Here is a 13,406-nt window from a genome sequence, read left to right on the forward strand (position 1 = left end):
ACACATTACAGATGGGGACTTAGTCCCTTCGGTTCACGATGATTGATTACGCTATCATCTTCCTGAACAACTTGTGTTCCCGAACCTTGGCACTACAAGTGCCGTTTAGTTGACCTATCCATCATATCATCCATTGACCTATCGATCATACCTTCAAACCTCCATCGCCTCATCGATCTTGGTATCAAATCCAGGTCCAATCAATCGATCCGACCCCATAATCGAATCTTCGATCAAACAGCAACAAGGCCGATATTTCTGAACGACTTTTCGACCACCCGACCAGTCAATCAAACCTACGGATCGAATCGTTGATCATTTGATCACCCGGTCTAATTAGTGATTGAATCATTAATCAATCCTCGATCAATTTATCCAATGGCACGGATCGTTGATGACCTTTCGATCGGTCCAACTCTATGATCGAACTATCCATAATCTTGCGATCAGTTCGACTCCATCGTTGAACCGTCACTTATCTTTGATCGGTTCGACCCGATTGTCGAACCGTCACTCATCTCATCGTACCATAGATAGAGAGTTAGGATGCGCATTAGTTGAGATGACTATCGATGTATTCGCTGAGCTGCACCCCTTTTTCTTCTGAGGCATAGATGCACGATGGATGGATGATGGTGTGTTGAATGGGCTGGGCATCTATCCCTTATATAGGATGCCGATGGGTGTGTTCCATGAAAGGACACGCCCTTTCCTCGCCTGATAGACCCTGAACCGGATGTCTCGACTTCCGCGATCACGGCTTTCATTCGGCCCCATTTCCGACCGAACATCCATTGTTTTAACCTGTTTACTTAGCTTTGGCTCGTGGCTGAAAGACCCCGACCCCGACCATGTGATGGCCGGTGAGGTTCTCTCTTCCCTTACTCGCTACTTAGTCATATTTTATGGTCCATTCTTCAAACAAAGTTCATTCACACATTCTGAGATTCAATACTTAGAGTGTATATGATATAAACTTAGAGTAAGGCAAATATTCAAATACTGTATTAATAATCAAAGGATTCAATACAACTTATGAGTTTGCATATAAGCTAGTAAAAGTTGTGTAATCGATCCTAGCTACCCTTAACACCACCACTCATCTTCCCGGCCATGAGTCTCGCGCCTAAGCAGTTCGCTTTCCATGATCACTCTCTTTTTCTGAAATCCAAGTAACCATGAATAACATTTCCCTTAAGCAGTGCAAGGCCGTACAATGTCTTGAAATGCATGCTAAGTCATAATATCTGCCCAGTACAGTAGTTGGCCGGTAGAGAGTAATCCCGCGCATCAGTTCGGCGGTGTACCGAGGTAACTGTATAGATCCTCGTCCAGCCGACGAGTCGCGTTTACTTTTCTCTAACCGTACCGTCCGTACATGAAAACTCCGGTTGGTACGCTGATCGGTAGGGAGGTAGCATGCGCATCAGTTATGCGCACCCCCTTTCCTCCGACCAACTGAACCAACCAAAGCATTATAAATGCTTATGCAGATGCAACTACTCCATCCCTCCTAATCCATAAGGTTGGTATTGTACCGTACCTCCGGCCCTTAAGCATTATCGACGAACTTTATATCTCAGAACCTTCTTCTCTATCTTAATCTTGGCACTTGAGTTCTTAGAACCTTCTTCTCTATCTTCTTCTCTATCTTATCCTCCCATTCGGTCGTGCACGTTTGGCCGTACCTGATCGGTCACCGCATCTGTAACGCCCCCGAACCGTCCTATGGCCGGACAGGCCACAGGCCTCCTCGGGACGCCACTTTGAAAATGTCCACCGACGATCCGGCCGAGGTTCGAGAAAGAATCAGGACCCTAAGCCAGTCTGTTGGCGGGGTTTTCGACCAAATGGGACGTCATTTAGGCTTTGCAACCCTTGTGACATTCCAGGCGTTGAGCCGACTTGGACAAAGCCTATATCAGTTATTACTCGTACGAATAAATAAAACCGGATATATTATAATATAAAGAGTTTATTACAAAATAGGTACCAAAAAGATTATAAGGTTCGAAGATAAGGCCTAGTGCCAAAAGATCGGTTACATAATAAAACATACTTGATTTTACAAAAAGACACACAAATCTACTCCAGGGTCCTAATGTTCACCATGCCCTCTAGTTCCCTCTAAGGTTTTCCTGCAAGACAAATATTTATCATAAGTAATCTAAGATTACTTAGTGAGTTTCAGGGTTCTCGCACAACAATAATAAATCCCCAACCCAAAACCCCAAAATAACAATCAAGCAAGCAAGCAAGCAAGCAATCAACAAGAAAGCCTGATACTAAGGTTTTTGTGTGTCTATCCTAGCAGGTCTCAATTAACCTTATGTAGTTGTAGTACAGAAGGTGTCAATCCAAATGGGAATCTTTACTATCACTCAAGATGCAATCAAGCAGTCACAAGTTAAGCCAGATTCGAAATGAGTTTTTGTCTAACAACCTAGAGTGAACGAGATGCAAGAACAAAACAAGTTTACAGAACAAGAGCTAAAATGCAATAACTTAAGAGAGCAAAAACAAGCTAAACGAGCAGAGACAAATGAGCAAGCTATTGGAACAGAAATAAAGAACAAGCTTAAGGATGCAGAAACAATCAGATAAGATAGAAGTCCTAAGGATGGGAGTAATTGATGTCGGTAGAGTATCCTAGTCTACAAAGTGTTTAACATGCCACAAGCAAACTATCCCTAAACAATGAACATCACAACTTAGCTAATCCAGTCTCTTGACAGAAGCTACTCAAACTCAACCACTTCCAAACCTAGCTCTCGCTAGAGAAACATGATCAAGCATGGCATGAAAATGAGGTTCATTCACGTCAACAAACATCCTAGACAACTAATCTCTTAGGCTAGGAACGTAAGTCTCTGGCACCAGTTGGTCAGACATTTCATCGAACACCTTTTGGATGCGGAAATGTCTAAAACCCAGTTCCAATTGATCAGAGAGAAACTAGTATTTCTAACTCTAGTCCAGAAGGGAATCATACAATCAAAGCTTAAATACTCTACATCCTAAGATCCTCCACCTAATCTATCCCATCCTCAAGAACTACCACACTACTCAGATCCGAAAATCATAGTCAAAGATATAAACTCAGAAAACCTTAATTCAAGCATCCTAAGATAGATAAAAATGAGATGAACAAGTTTTAAGAAGAAATCCAATCAAAATACTGAATAAATTCAAAGATATCAGGATACAAAGTGTCAAGCGTTTTTGGTGGCTAGGGTAAACCTTAGGGGAAAGAACAAAAACAAGATAAAAGATATCTTCGAGTGAAAACTTAACAAAACATATTTATAGTAAAACATGGAAATCTCTAAATCATAAAACGACAATATAGAAAGTCGGTTCGGGAATCCTTCTTGGATGCGTCTTCGGGACAAAACCAGGACGTCGGTTTAAGAGCATCGATCGAGTCGCTTCATGAGAGTGTCAATCGAGTCGCGACGTGAGAGTGTCGATTGAGTCGCGGCTTGAGAATGTCGTCTGGGAACTGCTGATCGAGTCGCATCTTGAGGGTGCTCAGGAGCCATCCTGGGACGTCTTGGTCGAGTTGTGTCTTGAGGGTGCTCAGGAGCCATCCTGGGACGTCTTGGTCGAGTCGCGTCTAATATCTGATCGAGTGGGAGCTCCCCTTTGCGTGCGGGTCGAGTCGGACTTCTGAACGTACGTGCATTCACTAAAACGGAGATAACTCATGAACCACGACTCTGATTGGTTTGAAATAAACTGCATTGGAAAGATGACTAAATTCTCTACAACTTTGATGATGACGTCAAAAGCTGAATCCCAAATTAAAATTTTCACTCGACTCGATCAAAGACGTGGAAGCTTGTGTCGATGGGTAGTGTAGATCGAGTCGCTTAACTGCTCCCCTGATCCTTGTTTGCATTTGATGGTTTGGACACCTCCTAAAACACCTGAAACAACTCCAAAATGCAAGATGCGTGAAAGACCAATGCAAAGACTACCTAGATATGCATGTTATGCAAAAGAGACTAAAAACAATACAAAGCAATGAGTTAAGAGAACAAAATGAATGACAAATGCATCATCAAAAGGTCTAAAATTTATACATATCAACTCCCCCAAACTTATTCCTTGCTTGCCCTCAAGCAAACAACCAAGAACAAAGTATGGAAGAGAGGTTTGAAGATGGGGTCTTAGAACCTAAAACATGCTGAATAGAGTAGTTATAATCAAGGTCCTTGTTATTATGATGCATGGTGAAGGAACTCTATTTAAAAACTTTAGACAAGCTCATCACAACCTGAAATGATTCCGAACCTTAGTCTACACATGCAATCATTTCTATCATTCCCTTTAACATTCATTAACAAAGAACCATGAATCAAGCTATGCAATGTCATCAAACTCATTTGGCTGGAGTGAAAGGGTAGAGACAAAAATGGTCTCCTTTGCAAGTGGTTTTAACAATATAGAACAAGGATCTCTCACGAAAATGAGTTGAGCTTAAGAGAAGGCTAAAGGTTGAAACCAACTGATACATACAAGAGCAGTACCCCGTCTACCCAAAGGTCCCAAGGAAACTTAGCTCTAACTTTCTAACCCAGAAGTTGGTCCTATCTCTACCCCTCGTCGATATCTCTTCTAAAACCCATTCTCTCATTCGTTTAACTTAGCCTTAGGAGGAGGTTACTTCATATCAATCTAGCGGATGGGAAACTTTTTTTTTTTTTTATCACTATGGTTCTCTTTCTTTTCTTCTTAGAATTCTAGACTTCTTAAGCGTTTTGCTTTCCCTTCCTTGTCTAAACTTTTCTTTCTATGCCCAGAACCAATAACTCTTTTACATTGCACAACCAACATCCTTTACTAGACTTGTAAACCTTGAAAACACATTCCCCCTCCTAAAGACTCTTTACCCATTTTTTCTTTCTCTTTTCAGAACAAATCCAATCCCAAAACCCAAAATCGAGTTCTCACCTAGTCCTACTAGCAGGAATAGCGCGAACTAGAACTACACAGGATCCTACTCTTGTCGGCTAGAACCTAACACTTTCTAACAAGCTCAACTCGGAAAAGGCCTCACACTCAAGAATACAATTGGCTTGAAAGAACGGTTGGTTAAGGGTGCGGGAAACTGTTCCAAAGATGGGAATCAGCTACTTGGATTAACAAGGGTGGTAAAACGGAGAAAGATAATCCAAGTATGTATGTGGTATCCATGAGTTCAACTTCAATGCATAACATGATAATTGCAAGTCAGGATTAGGTTCAGGTAGATAGGGAATTATATCAATTCAAAACATGCTTCAATCTTACATTTTCAAGTTCAATCAACAAGCATCAAAGAACTAATAACAAGGGCCTTGATCCTATCCTATTGAATTCGGCATGTTAACAAGGTTACAATCATCATCAACCCCTATCCTAAATGCAATGTTCCTAAATGAACAACACTAGACTCAATCCTAATATGCAAATGCAAACTACATGAACACTCTGTTTTTGTGGAGATTTTCGAATTTTTTTCAAATTTTATGGCTTTTCTATGCAAATAGATGAATGCAGACTCAAACATGATATGATGCAAAAATTTGAAATAAAAATCACAGAAAACAGCATCAGATACATCATCTCAAACCCTCCCCCAAACTTAAATTACACAGTCTCCTGTGTAAGAAAAATTTGCAGGAGAATTTAAGAATCACAACATAAACAATGCAGAAATAAAATGGTATGTACAAAGGAAATGTTGGAGTACCTCAGTAGTAGAAGAAGGAGTCGGTGCTCGCCCAAGGAGGAGCGTGGTACTGACTTTGGCCTTTGCCTTGTTCAGGATCCGCAGGAGTGGCCTCAGCTGGTTGGTCGACTTGCTCATCAATCACTCGCGTGTTCGGATGAACACTCTGTTGTCCATCGCACTGCATGTCGTCGACACGAGACTCACCATGATCCGATAATAACACAACATCCTCCGTATGCTGAAAGTCACCTTGAGGCTCATTCTGCTGCTCAACCACTGGTTCAGAAAAATGCTCAGAAGGACCGCCTTGGTGATGCTCAGCTGGACGGCTTGATGAAAGTCCCTTCTTGGCTTTCTTCAACGACTTTCTCGCTTTCTCCCGGGGCTCATGAGAGGAATGTCGTGGTTGAGCTGGAGAGGGTTGCTGCGTTCGTGGTGTGTAAGCAGACCGGCGTGCTGGAGATGGTTGTGCTCGGCGAGTTGGCTCAAGACGTGTAGACGAGCGTCCCTGTACTGGCTTGATATCCTGGGAAGGCATTGGGATGGCGGCAGTGGATGTCGAACAACTGAATTTACTCATGAAGTTCATAAAAGTTTTCTTGAAACTACTAAGCGTCTTGTCCCTTGCCTTGCCCCATTTCTGAAGCTTGTTGAGACGTTCATGAGCCTCCCTAACACCCTTTCCTAGTCTCGGTACTCGTCGAAGTGATACCTCTCAGGGCGATAGGGTTGCACAAGGGTTAGACTCGCACAAGGAAGAAGGATCCTTGCTTCTTCCACCTCTGGGTGAACAAATATGTAGACAAACTTTCCATGCTTGTTTTCCCAGTCTAAAGTATGAATCTGTTTCAGGTGGTACATATCCATCCAGCGCGGCGGAAACGAGTCTGAAGGGAGAGGGACGCCTGCTGTTTCCAATATCCATGTCACAACCCCTCCCATACACATAACTCCTGGTGAATGAGTGTTATTCAGTCTCACCACCCACGTCTTGTAAGTCTGCAGATGGTTCAACAGGAAGAAGGCGAACGATGTGTCTGAAGTGTCACCTCTAAGCATAACACCCTCTGTAGTCTTCTTTAGCGGGTCCTTGAGTGCCAAATCGAACATGTCAAGCTCCGCCTTGGTGACAAGGCCAGTGATTTCCTTCGTGTAGAAAACGTTCGAAATAGCCTTGTGGAAGTATCTCAACACTGGACTTCTTATTAGCGTCCCTTTCGACCTTGAGGCGTTGAAGCGCTGCTCAGTGCTAATCGAAGCCCATAATGACGATGCCTCTTCCTTGTCGATTTCTGCTGCAGTGCCAGTCTCACTAGTGAATCCAAAAACTTCCTCAAGCTGCTTCATAGTGAGGCTGTAAGTCCGACCATGTATCATAAACGTGAAATAGCCTAAACTGCCATCTGACTCCATCTCAGGCGCATTCGCGAACAGGTGAACTTGCAAGGAGCTTAAAAGCTGGATGGTTTCCTATCTGTAAGCGTTCTTTAGCGTGTTCATAAGCTTTCTAAGGTTGCATTGGCCGAAAAGATATCCTACATCCGCTGCAATACCAAGGTCCATCATGGTTTGACTGTGGGGATATCTTGTTCCCATAAACTCATGTTGCTGAAACAAATCATAGTACTCCTGGGCAGACAGCTTCGATTTAGACTTCTTCTTGACATATTTCCTTGATGATTCACTCTCACGAGCCTGCTCTATCTCATAATCGCTACCTTCATCCCTCTGTTTCACCGGCTTCTTGCCACGAGCTTTTTCCTTAATAGATCGGTTTACTGCTCTGCTTGACTCAGCGCCTTGCGTAGGTGGCTTGGGAGTAACAACACGTCCTGGTACCTTACAACCATACTTCTCATACATCTCATCCCAAAAATTGTCAGACATAGTAAAGCTGAGACAATTCAAACTCAAAATCAAAGATTAGTAGGTTAGTGACCAAACAATTTTACCAATTGCAAAATCAATGAGAGAGCTAAGAGATAAGACGTGTTTAGGTGAAATGCGGATGGTATTGTAAGTTGTCAAACGCAACGGGTCGATGAAGGGCGTCTCGGTTGGCAGCTCCAGGACGGTCGATCGAGTTGGGTTTTGACGTCGGTCGAGTGGGAGATATCACGTTCTGAACTCTCAGTGGGTTTTGAGTAGGGTTTGAAGTATCAGTGTTTGGCAAGTCGAGCGTTGGTCGAGATGGAGAAAGCGAGTGGTGTCGTTGAGGAGAAGCAAGCAACGTCTATCGAGTGGCGGGCGTGAAGACGTGTGAATAACAACAGCGGTAGATCGAGTCAAGCAGGTCAGGAGACGTTCGTCGTTTTCGATCGAGTCGGAGCATGTAGGGGGCGGATCGAGTCGAGTGAAACGGTGGTACCTGAGAGTGTTCTGGTAAAGTTGCTTGAAGAACAGCAGCTTTAGATGCAGCTCTGGTCGTGTGATTTTTCGTGGTGATGACGATGACGAACGAAAGGAACTTTGACGAATGGTGTGACTCGAGCGTGACAGCGGAGCGTGAATGGGGGTGTGGATATACTGGATCTAGTCATGAGAATGGCAAGCAGTACCGTTGGTCGAGTCGGAAAGTGTTGATTCGAGGGAGGCTTCCTTGGTCGAGTCGATGGTCAGCGGCTCGGGCGGCAGAGTGGGGTGGAAGGCAGTCTCGTTGTCGACGTTGATGGAGTGAACGACGGAGCCGGCTATTTCGATTGTTGGTTGAGTTGAGTTGCGAGTGTGATAATTGCCTTCGTCGACGTCAAGCAAGAGAGTAAAGAGAGAGTGAATGAGTGAGTGAATGAGTGAGTGAATAATTGAGTATTGGTTGGTGGGTGAGAGGAAAAAGAGAGATGAGAGATCGTTAAAAAGAAGGAGAGTGTGTAGGGTGTAGTAGGTTGATGGGACAAAAGGATGATGTGTTTGGTGAGAGGGAACAAGGGAAGAGGGAGAGTGAAGTGATGGGCACGTGGGTCTTGTAAAGAAAAGGGAGATTAAAAATGAATGGTTGGGAGGACTCAAAAATCACTTCACTTTACTCTTTTTTTACTTTGCCTTTATTCGATTTTTTATCTGCTATCCTTTCTTTTTCTTTCTCTGTTGCCTATACTCCCTTTCTGTAGATTCTTGAACACAAGAAAACCAAAAACAAAAATTAAAAACACAAGGATCCTAAAAAAAAAGAAAAAATATTTACAGTGATACCGTTGGGACTTCCTCCCAAGTGAGCTTGTTTAAAGTCACTAGCTTGACTTTTCAGCTTTTTAGGCTTTTGGGGGTTCATAGAGGAGCACAGAAAACCCCTCTGGTCGGACTTGGTCAGCTAAATATTTCTTGACTCTCTGACCATTTACAGTGAATTCACTACCATCTTTGTTCAGGAGAGTGATGGATCCGAATGGCAGAACTTCCTTGACGTCAAAAGGTCCAGACCACCTAGACTTAAGCTTTCCAGGAAATAACTTAAGTTTGGAGTTGAAAAGCAAAACCTGATCTCCAGCCTTGAGCTCCTTGACAACAACTTCTTATCATGAAAATTCTTGGTTCTTTCTTTGTAAATCTTTGAGCTCTCATAGGCATCAAGTCTGATTTCTTCCAACTCGTGGATGTCCAGAGACCTCTTAGCCTGAGCCGTATCAATATCCAAGTTCAGCAACTTGATAGCCCAAAGTGCCTTATACTCAACTTCCATAGGGAGATGACATGCTTTACCATAGACCAACTTAAATGGTGTTCTACCTATTGGCGTCTTGAACGCTGTTCCGTACGCCCAGAGAGTCTCATCCAGCTTGACAGACCAATCTTTCTTCGAAACTCCAACAATCCTTGACAAGATACCCTTGATCTGCTTGTTCGAAACTTCAACCTGTCCGCTGGTCTGAGGGTGATACGCAGTGGACACCTTGTGCTTGACCCCATACTTTCTCAGCATGCTCTTAAAAACTTTGTTGACGAAGTGAGTTCCACCATCACTGATCACCGCTCTGGGTATCCCATACCTTGGAAAGATTATACTTTTGAACAGTTTCAGAACAACCTTGTGATCATTGGTAGGACTGGCTATTGCTTCGACCCACTTAGAAACGTAATCAACTGCCACCAAAATATAGACATTCCCATTAGATGGGGGGTTGAATGGTCCCATGAAGTCTATCCCCCAAACGTCAAATATCTCCACTTCCAGGATCGGATTTTGGGGCATCTCGTTTCTCCTTGTGATGTTTCCCGTCCTCTGACAAGCGTCACACTTGGTGATGAAGTTGTGAGCGCCTTTGAACAAGGTTGGCCACCAGAGACTTGCTTGAAGAACTTTCTGAGCTGTCTTGAATGTGGCGAAGTGACCTCCATAGGTGGAACCGTGACAGTGCTCAAGCACTCCTTGCACTTCCCCTTCTTCTATGCATCTTCTGAACAGACCGTCAGAACCTCTCTTGTACAGATAGGGCTCATCCCAGAAGTAGTGGTTGACCTCCCTGAAAAACTTCTTCTTCCTGTAGGGATCCATGTCATCAGGAACTTCTCCACAGACCTTGTAATTCACGAAATCAGCATACCATGGTGCAGTGTCTGAAGTGATCGCCATACAATTGATTTTTAGGTTCTCAACCCCGGTGTCATGCATCTGCTCACAAACTTGGGCGACCAGAAGTTGTTCCTCAGGCATTGAATCATCTATTGGAACAGCATCTTCAATCCTCATTCTTGACAAGTGGTCTGCAACTCCATTTTCTATGCCTTTCTTGTCAACAATCTCCATGTCGAACTCCTGAAGTAGCAGAATCCATCTCAACAGTCTCGGCTTGGTATCTTTCTTCGAAGAAATGTGTCTAAGAGCAGCATGGTCGGTATACACTATGACTTTCGAACCCACAAGATAACTCCTGAATTTTTCGAATGCAAACACAACTGCTAGGAGCTCCTTCTCTGTGGTAGCATACCTTCCCTGAATCTCGTCTAAGGTGCGACTCGCGTAGTAGATGACATGAAGCTTCTTGTCAATACGCTGTCCCAGAACTGCTCCAACTGCGAAGTCTGACGCGTCGCACATAATCTCAAAAGGATGATCCTAATTCGGAGCTTGAACTATGGGTGCCGAAACCAAGGCCTCCTTGATCTTGCTGAAAGCTTCCAAACATGCTGCATCAAATTCAAACTCAACCTCCTTGCACAACAACCTTGTCAAAGGTCTTGCAATTTTCGAGAAGTCCTTGATGAATCTCCTGTAAAACCCAGCATGTCCCAGGAAACTTCTGATGTCCTTCACTGACTTAGGCGGTTGAAGCTGAACCATGACCTCAATCTTTGCCTTGTCAACCTCAATTCCTCTTTAAGAAATCTTGTGTCCCAGAACGATCCCTTCTTCAACCATGAAATGGCACTTCTCCCAGTTCAGCACCAGGTTCGTCTCCTCACATCGCGTCAATACCCTCCACAAATTTAACAAACAGGAGGAGAAAGTGGAACCGTATACTGAGAAGTCGTCCATAAACACTTCCACTGACTCCTCAATCAAATCCGAGAAAATCGATGTCATGCACCTTTGAAAGGTGGCAGGAGCATTACACAAACCAAATGGCATGCGTCTGTAGGCAAAAGTGCCATAAGGACAAGTAAATGTTGTCTTTTCCTGATCATTTAGGTGGATAGGGATTTGGAAGAATCCACTATACCCATCAAGGAAACAGTAATAAGGATGACTAGCTAGTCTTTCCAACATTTGATCAATGAAAGGAAGAGGAAAATGATATTTCCTAGATACAACATTCAACTTCCTATAATCAATGCACATCCTATGTCCTGTGATGGTCCTAGTTGGGATTAGCTCATTTTTTTTTCATTTTTGATGACAATAATTCCTCCCTTTTTAGGTACACAGTGCACTGGAGATACCCAAGTACTATCAGAGATAAGATAGATAACTCCAACATCAAGTAGTTTTAGGATTTCTTTTTTAACTACCTCTTTCATATTAGGGTTCAATCTTCTTTGGGGTTCAATACTAGCATATGATTCATTTTCAAGATTGATCCTATGGGTGGAAAGACTAGGTGAAATTCCCTTGATATCATCTAAAGAATAACCAATAGCTTTTCTATACTTTTTAGCTCAGTTACTAGCATCCCCAATTCATCATCACTCAACCTAGAATTCACTATGAGAGGATAAGTAGAATTGGTTCCCAGAAAAACGTACCTGAGCCCGGAAGGGAGAGTTTTGAGTTCTACCTTTGGAGCTTTCAGTTCCGACCAGTCGTCAGCATGGGAGTCTGGAATGATCACGGTCGAGTGGGAGGTGTGCGACTCGATTGAGCGGGACATCGGTCTCTTGTGTTGGGTCTTGACGTTGGTAGAGTGGAAGATATCACGTTCTGAACTCTCTGTCTCAACTGCACGTACCTCCTCTGCATCAGATAGCTGCTCGAATTCCTCTGATCCATCCGTTTCTTTATGGGAATCTAGCAGCTGCTTGTAACAAGTGGTCTCCTCATGCAGGAACCCTTCTTCTCCATCCTTGGTTAGAGCAGTTTTGAGATGATCCTCCTCAGCTAGTTCCTCCAACAGCTCATCAGCCAACTTATCCATCTCTTCAATGTAGAAGACTTGTCCTCCTATTGTTGGCTTCTTCAAAGTGTCTTTAATGTCAAACTTCATAGTGAAGTCGTCGCCCAGATTGAGGTCAATCTTGCCATTTCTGACATCAATGATGGCTCCAGCCGTCGCTAGGAACGGTCTTCCTAAAATCAGAGGATCTTGAGGTTCTTCATCCATCTCCAGAACCACGAAGTCGGTTGGCACTTCCACGTCTCTGATCCTGACAGGTAAGTCCTCTAAGATACCATGTGGAAGTCTCACTGATCTATCTGCAAGGATGAGGGAGATGTCGCATCCCTTAAACCTTGTGAAACCCAACCTCTTAGCCACATAGAATGGCATCAGATTCACTGAAGCGCCAAGATCACATAAGCACCTCTCAAAAGACATAGGTCCAATGGAGCAGGGTAGAGTGAATGATCCAGGATCCTTGAGCTTCTTGGGTACAACCTTCTTCTGGATGATTACACTGTACTCAAGACTTAGCACCATCATGCCTTGAACTTCTTTTGATCTCTACATCACTAAGTCTTTGAGGAATTTCTAGTAGTGAGGAACAAGTGCGAATGCATCCAGCAATGGCATCCTCAACTCAATCTCCTTGACTTGTTTTTCGAACAAGGCTTTGTACTTCTCAGTAAGCTGCTTCTTGAACCTCACTGGAAATGGTAGAGGAGGCTTGTACGGTGGAGGGATGAACCTTGCAGGTCTGTCTTCAGAAACAACAGGCTCCTTAACAGCTTCAGGTTCGGACTGCTTCACTGGTTCAACCGGGTCTTTGACTGCTTTGACTGGGTTCTCCATCTGGGCGTCATCCTGACCAAAATCCTCCCCATCTAATTCTTCGCTGTCCTCAGTGACGTCTGGAACTCCTTGCCTGGGAGGCAATGTTTTCCCACTTCTCAGCGTAATGGCATTAGCAAACTCCTTGGGGTTCTGAACAGCCTTACTTGGGAATTGGCCAGGCTTTGGTGCAGAAGTAGAAGCGGATTAGCCTTCCATGTACCTTATCTTCGACTTCAGAGCTTCAAATTTGACGTTCAGATCATTGTAGGAACATTCCATCCTCTGAATAAGGTCAGCAAACTTCTTAGCAGTGTCCATGGAACCGT

The sequence above is a fragment of the Camelina sativa genome, chromosome 10 (assembly GCF_030686135.1).
Source record: "Camelina sativa cultivar CO46 ecotype springtype chromosome 10, ASM3068613v1".
NCBI lineage: Eukaryota > Viridiplantae > Streptophyta > Magnoliopsida > Brassicales > Brassicaceae > Camelina > Camelina sativa.